Raw genomic sequence first — 8,480 nt, 5'->3', positions numbered from 1 at the left:
TTCTGGAAATTTAGGAATATGGAATGTATCTATTGCCCTTCATCCAATGTTTCCTTGAGACGGAAAAGCTTCTGCATACAGATCGACATGGATGTATAAAACATCGCTCCGTGTTCATTTGCGGAAAGAAGCTTTTCCGCCTCAAGGAATTTTATTATACTCGCATTCAGAATATGTTGAAAAATTCTACAGAAAAGAGATGTTAACAGTATTCGCCTGTAATTTTGCGGACCCGTTATTTTACCCTTATTATATACAGGAGTCACTTGCACTTTTTCCGGTCTCCTGAGACTTTGCTCTAGGCGAGAGATTCGCGATAAATTCAAGCCATATAAGGGGCCAGTGCCGTAGAGCACTCTCTTTTACTCTGAAGTGAGATTCCATCTGGACCAGAGAGCTTATATGTTTCCAGCTCTCTCAGTTATTGCTATACGCCAGGAATGCCTATTTCGTCGATGTGGAGGTCAATGAACAGTCAAACGATGTTATGTTTGACAAATTTTTGAATGCGAAATTTACAACGTCAGCTTTCCTTTCGCTGTGTTCTGTTACCATACCAGACTGATCAACGAGTCTCTGGTTCCATTCATCAACCATTGGATACCGGAAACTGCTACTAACTTAGCAGTCTTTCGTTGCACTCATCGACGTTCATTAGTGACAGGTTCCAAGATGATAAAAATTTAGTTTTCTACACTACTGGCCATTAAAGCACAAGGTTGGCGCCGGTGGTGACACCAAAACGTGCTGACATGCGGAAAGTTTCCAACCAATTTCTCATACACAAACAGCAGTTGACCGGCGTTGCCTGGTGAAACGTTGTTGTGATTCCTCGTGTAAGGAGGAGAAATGCGTACCATCACGTTTCCGACTTTGATAAAGGTCGGATTGTAGCCTATCGCGAATGGGGTTTATCGTATCGCGACATTGCTGCTCGCGTTGGTCGAGATCCAATGACTGTTAGCAGAATATGGAATCAGTGGGTTCAGGAGGGTAATACGGATTGCCGTGCTGGATCCCAACGGCCTCGGATCACTAGCAGTCGAGATGACAGCCATCTTATCCGCATGGGTATAATAGATCGTGCAGCCACGTCTCATTCCCTGAGCCAACAGATGGAGACGTTTGCAAGACAACAACCATCTGCACGAACAGTTCGACAACGTTTGCAGCAGCATGGACTATCAGCTCGGAGACCATGGCTGCGGTTACCCTTGACGCTGCATCACAGACAGAAGCGCCTGCGATGGTGTACTCAACGACGATGGCAAAACGTCTTTTTTTCGGATGAATCCAGATTCTGTTTAGAGCATCATGATGGTCGCATCCGTGTTTGGCGACATCGCGGTGAACGTATACTGGAAGCGCGTATTCGTCATCGCCATACTGGCGTTTCACCCGGCTTAATGGTATGGGATGCCATTGGTTACACTTCTCGGTCACCTCTTGTTCGTATTGACGGCACTTCGAAGATAGGATGTCACATTTCAGATGTGTTATAACCCGTGGCTCTACCCTTCATTCGATCCCTACGAAACCCTACATTTCAGCAGGATAATGCACGGCCGCATGTTGCAGGTCCTGTACGGGCCTTTCTGGATACAGGAAAAGGTTCGACTGTTGCCCTGGCCAGCACATTCTTCAGATCTCTCACCAATTGAAAACGTCTGGTCAGTGGTGGCCGAGCAACTGGCTCGTCACAATACGCCAGTCACTACTCTTGATGAACTGTGGTATCGTGTTGAAGCTGCATGGGCAGCTGTACCTGTACACGCCATCCAAGCTCCCAGGCGTATCAAGGCCGTTATTACGGCTAGAGGTGGTTGTTCTGGGTACTGATTTCTTAGGCTCTATACACCCAAATTGCGTGAAAATGTAATCACATATCAGTTCTAGTATAATATATTTGTCCAATGAATTCCCGTTTATCTTCTGCATTTCTTCTTGCTGTAGCAATTTTAATGGCCAGTAGTGTAATATGTATTTCCAAATGAAAACATTGTAGTCATACAGCATTTAGATTTTAGCATTCAGTAACGTAGATTACAGTTCTTTGTTTTATTTTAGCATTCAGTAACGCAGATTACAGTTCTTTGTATTAGACTGCATTGTATCACATATTCTATAGCATATCATGTACTTTTAGATCCCTTAAGTAGGATTACAGCTTACGTTACGCGTCATCTAAGTTTTAAAAAAGTTACAAGAATGCATCATAGTTATAGTACGTAGTCGATACCGAAAGGTAGGTACGGTTTCTCTCGCGCTGTCTATTTTGCTCTTTACGTGATGCTGTGGTAGGCAATGTTCTGAGGTGTATGTTGTACTGTACAGACACTGTTCTTGTAGGATGAAGCTTGACAAACACTGTTCGCTCCCACCCGTCTACACACGTGTTCAAATTATTAAACTAAAGGCAGTTTTACAAAAACTTTGTAATTGTTACAAAGATTATATTTCTACATTCAATACTTTGTACGCAGGTTTTTGTTCTAAATCAACATTATTATCCTATTTGGCGTGGTTTTTATTAACTTTTCACATGACATTTTAATACCATTGTCATGGTACCAGATTTCCTCTAGTTTCTCCATGAGATCTTGTTTGGTGGTTATTGTAATTTTCCTTATCCTCTGTTTCACAGTACCCCATAAATTTTCAATTGGGTTCATATCAGGGCTATTCCCTGGCCAGGGCAGCACTTTCAGTTGCTTTTCTTCCAAGTACTTGGAAACACTTTTGGCTTTGTGACAAAGTACCCCACCATGCATAAAAATGGCATCTTTATTAGGAAACCACTCATTTATTTGGGGGAAAAGTTACTTTTCAAGGATTTATTTATATTATTCTTTCCTCATCGTCCATTCAACAACGTGTAATCTGCCAGGACCTTTCATGGACATCACACTCCAGACCATAACGGAAGCTAAATGCTTCACACATTGCTGCACACATTCAGCTTTGAACTGTTCTCCAGGTCTGCAATGTACATAATGGCTCCTTTCTTCCGTCACAGTGAATACAGGCTCATCACTGAAGCACACCTGAAGCATGTGTACAAGATTGCAAGTTAGAAAAGTTGTGAATATTCACATAGGAGACCTCAACAGTCCAAAAATTCCAATGTGCAATTTCTTCAGTATCAATAAAACATCACAATTTCAAGCCAAACCTAATAATTTTATAGATCAGACCTACTTAATTTACCATATCATTGCACATACCTTAGCCCAGTCCTCACTTGTCCACTCCTGAAGTTGTTTAGCCCACTGCAATCTTTTGTTTTTCAGGGCAGGTGTGATTTTTTGTTTTTTTTCTTGGTCTGTCGCAGAGGCATTGCTGTGGCACGTTAACACAAGTGAACGTAGCAAGCCAACACCCAGTGAACGCCCAGAGCTAAACTTCCGCACTCCTCGACGTTCGCAGAGCGAACCCACTGCAATCTTTTGGTTTTCAGGGGAGGTGTGATTTTCTATTTTTTCCTTGGTCTGTATACCTTTAAACCACATTCAAACAGTCTCCTCCTCCCTGTGACAGGTGAAACTTCAACACCCAAACCTTTCAGCTAATGGCTCATGCCTGTAGAAGTAAGTTTACGGTTCATTTTTGCCGTGTTTGTAAGTCTTCTCATTGTTTTAGGGCTGATGTTTCCTTTACATCAACATTTTGTATTCCTGTTTGGCTTATATTCACCGTATATCTGCACTAAACGTATGACTGTGCTGACAATTTTCTGTGATATTCTCATTCTGTCAGCAATTCCTTGCTGTGTATAGCGATTTTCAGCAAGAAGTGCTACCACAGCCAAAACTTTCCTAGGTGAAACATCTTTTGTCTTCCTCATAACCTCACTTTCTTTGGAAACTCCACGATTTATTCCTATTGCTAAAAACATGCAAGTTCACAAGCTATATAATGTCTTGTTAATGTATCAAGAGGTTGATAGAATAAATAACAAGCCGCAGTACACCACAGAAACGTAAAACAATACTGTGAACACAATTTCAAACCATGTACACAGACAACTAACACTAACACGATTTGGAGAGAAAACGACAAATGTTACCATACTGTGAAAAACCCAGTACAGTATAAATGAAGTTGCAATAAAGACATTTCACTATACGCTTTAAAATCTGCTTCAAGATTTCAGCAGTGCAAGAGCTCAGGAGTTCACATCAGGAACCTGCACAACAGGAAGAGTCTTCTTGGCAACGACCAACTGCCCAGAAAAAAACTCTCTCGTTGCCATGCCAGACTCGAAATACGTCTTTTGGATGGTATCCATCGCGTTCGTTCACCTAGTGACTGGTTCTCAAAACAAGTGCCACAGCCTAATATTTGACTCTATTGCTCTGCCCCACGTGAAGCCGTTGTTCTGGAAGTTACGTTTGGTTAGCGATTTAGACCAAAAGTGTCGCTGATCCGACCTTTGGCGTAGAAAACGCAACGAACTAATTGGATGAGAGCTTCACTGGCGAAAAAATGTATTTCATCAAGATCATTTATGTTTTAGTTTAGCACTAACCCAACTGAACAGCATTTCACTATACAACAGGAAATAGAAAGCTACTCTTGTGATGCGCATTATCGGGTGTTCATTGTTACTGTAAACTGTTTGAAATCTGGCTCGTAACTGGTGAGTACAGTTTGCACAGGGTCAGGTAAGTGGGGCAGGCAGTCGGCCGTAGCATTGCAGCAGGAATGAACCTTGCGTTTCGATTAAGTAGTTTAGAGGCCCACGGAAAATCCATGACAGGAGGCACCTATCTCCACCTTTCCGAATAAAGAGTGTTTAAAACAGTGCAGCCGGCCGCGGTGGCCGTGCGGTTCTGGCGCTGCAGTCCGGAACTGCGGGACTGCTACGGTCGCAGGTTCGAATCCTGCCTCGGGCATGGGTGTGTGTGACGTCCTTAGGCTAGTTAGGTTTAAGTAGTTCTAAGTTCTAGGGGACTTATGACGTAAGATGTTGAGTCCCATAGTGCTCAGAGCCATTTGAACCATTTTTGAAAACAGTGCAACCGCATATGGTTTATGCCTAGCTCGAACACTGTTTTCCAAAGCAACTATCAATCATGTCAAATGTTAATGCTACAGTCATCACCAATTACTCAGTACTGATCGTCGCACAAACTACAAATGACATACACATCTTATTTCGAAGTCTAACACTACACATACTATGAGCTGACATTTGGTACATGACAACGATTTCCTTTCCGTTTTATGTACCAACTTCCCATATCTTTCCTGGAAAACTGAGACAGCATCCCTCAAAGTAAGGTATTGAGCTCAGGACGACGATAAGATGTTCGAATAACCAACTGTAGAATGTTGAAGTACTGTTTTCCAGAAATATCTGAGTTATATTCCAGAGGCATTGCGCAAAATGACAGAGATGTATTATTATTATCATTATAGGTAGGGGAGGTATCGTAGGCCCTGGTAATAATTTGAGTCGCCTCAGTATTCAGTTCCGAGTAGTATTTTCTAGTTACGTCTGTAGAGCTCCCTGACACAGTAGCTAGTTTTACCAGTAAGCAGCGATTTCCACCGGCGACAAAAACTTTTTAGAGGCAGCGCTTCGTGCCAGTAATACGACAGCTATCCCTATAAAAATACTCATTATGATATTTTACTTGAAATACGCAGTTAATGTCCCAGTATTAATACGTTCTTTATACTTCTCGTTAGACGCCGTTAACTTTTTGTTTATAGAAACGGCGGTGCTCCTCTGTTGCTGCCACTATGAGCCCTCAATATAAAAGGACACAGATTATAATCACTGCAGAACTTCTGTTTAGTTTTATGTTGCAGAAGCCTCCTAAAGAGTCAGTGTCTCGGAGAAAGCATAAAAGAAAGACTATGGATAAACAAGAGAAAAGAAGAGCTTTAAAGGCACTATCGAGATAAGAATGGACCTGAAAAAGGCATCAGAATATGGGGACGGACTTTAAAAATGTTTCTACATTGTACCATCTTATAACAACGTTTAATTTCATTCAGGTATCATTACCATTATGGGGAACTCACGCACTTGATGTCCCGAAATCACTCCTTGTACCAGTACTTCTGTAAGTCACGATAAGGCATTTACTATTTAATTGCACTTTCCTTTTTCGCAGACAATTTTGAACCAATATTCCTGTAAAGCTACGGTAAATCTTGCTATCGTTGCATTTAATAGCTTACAGGTTTGCAGAAGATTAAGCACCTGATGTTCGCAGTAATCCCGTTGTCTTAGCACTGTGGAGATGGCAGTGGAACTTCCGGAATGCCCAAACCACCGCAAGAGCTTCCAGTTCGGCAGTGGTGTAGGCTCCTTCACAATTCGAAAGAACTCGACTAACGAAAGCAATAGGACAGTACGTTGGCTCTAAACCCATCGTTGAAACATCTTTCATTGGGCCAAAATCTAATGTCATGTCCGGCTGGTATAGTATCTTTGCCGGGGTTGTCTGATATCGTTAAATGCACGCACACTTTCATTTGTCTTCTGTCACGGCACAATCTTACGCAGTAAGTTTAGCAGCGACTTGGCGTTCACAGATTGGTCCTCAGTAAATAGACGAAATATGGGACGAGGTCCAAAAATTCCTTAAGCTCCTTCCTCGTTCTTGGGGCGGGAAAGTTCTTGATTGCAGTTATCTTTGTACAACCCGTAAGAATCCCCTTGTTACCGATGAAATGTCTGAGAAACTTTATCTTCTTCAAACCAGAATAAGTCTTCACCAATTTAGCCATCGCTCCTACAATTTTAAAGAAATCCAAATCCAATACCCTGGACAATACCGTCACGTATTCACCCCACAAAGATGTTGCAAATTAGTTGGTCATCCACAAAAAGAGTCAGTTGGCTTCGGGTCCAAGAAACGAGTCCAATGCAGATATAGACATGCCCAGACTAATATTTATGCTGAAAGGAAATACCTTACAATGATAGCTCTGATCAACATAAACGAAGGCAGTACAATTTCTTGAATCTTCTGCAAGTCTGACACTAGTATGAAGCCAGCAGCTCTACGCCCATAAAGTATTTAAGTCTGTGGAACTTTTGCATCATTTTATCTATATTGTCCAGAGAAGCTCTGATAGGCACAGTTATTGTGTTGATTACCTTGGTATCCAACGAAAGACGCACCTTCCCATCAGGTTTCAGTATTACAAGGAGTAGACTACAATAAGGATTTTCTGAAGGTCTCACTACATCCCATTTCAGCATCCTCTGTAGCTCTTCCTAAACAGCTTGTCAATGCTTCCAAGGGATTGGACAGAAGGTATGCAGTATGTGCAATGAGGGAAAAATCTAAGTTTCAAGTAAATCCACATATACTCGTCAAACAAACTATAACATTTGTTCAGTAGATAGTATAACTATCTTCTTTGTTCTGCTGTAAGAGGCTCCAACTCAATTGATATGTACTGTACTTGTTCTGAAAATCCAAGTAAGTCTATTTCATTTACTTGTGATTACGGGTGGCTCAGCTCTTCATCGTTAATTGCATCTCTGCCCCTTGCCAGTATCCTTTATTCAGTCCACTTCTACATCTACATCTACATAGATACTCCGCAAGCCACTGTATGGTGCCGGTGCGTGGCGGATGGTCCCCTCTACCACTACTTGTCATTTCCTTTCCTGCTTCACTCACAAACAGAGCGAGGGAAAACGTCCGTGAGTACGCCTCCGTATGAGCGGTAATTTCTCGTTTTTTATCTTCGCTGTCGTTATGCGCAATGTATGTTGGCGGCAGCAGAATCGTTCGCCAGTCAGATTCAAATGCCAGGTCTCTAAATTTTCTCAGTAATGTTTCTCGAAAAGAACGTCGCCCTACCTCCAGAGATTCCCATTTGAGTTCCTGAACCATCTCCGTAATACTTACGTGTTTTTCGAACCTACCGGTAAAAAAATCTATCTTCGATGTCTGCCTTCAATCCGACCTGCTATGGATCCCACACACTCGAGCAGTACTCAAGAATAGTCGCACCAACGTCCGATATGCGGTCTCCTTTACAGGTGAACCACTGTTTCCTGAAATTTTCCCAATAAACCGAGGTCGACCATTAGCCTTCCCAAACTGAGTTCTCATATGCTCGTTCCACCTCAACATCCACGTCTGCATCTACGTGCTTAGTCTGCTATTCAAAATAAAGTGCCTGGCAGAGGGTTCAATGAATGATCTTCAAGCTGTCTCTCAACCGTTCCACTCTCGAACGGCGCGCGGCTAAAGGAGCACTTAAATTTTTCTGTGCGAGCCCTGATTTCTCTTATTTTATCGTGATGATCATTTCTCCCTATGTAGGTGGGTGCCAACAGAATGTTTTCGCAATCGGAGGAGAAAACTGGTGACTGAAATTTCATCAGAAGATCCCGTCGCAACGAAAAACGCCTTTGTTTTAATGATTGCCACTCCAATTCACGCATCATGTCTGTGGCACTATCTCCCCTATTTCGCGATGATACAAAACGAGCTGTCCTTCTT

Source organism: Schistocerca americana, chromosome 4, assembly GCF_021461395.2.
Source record: "Schistocerca americana isolate TAMUIC-IGC-003095 chromosome 4, iqSchAmer2.1, whole genome shotgun sequence".
NCBI classification, from domain to species: Eukaryota; Metazoa; Arthropoda; class Insecta; order Orthoptera; family Acrididae; genus Schistocerca; species Schistocerca americana.
This window is presented reverse-complemented; position numbering follows the sequence as displayed.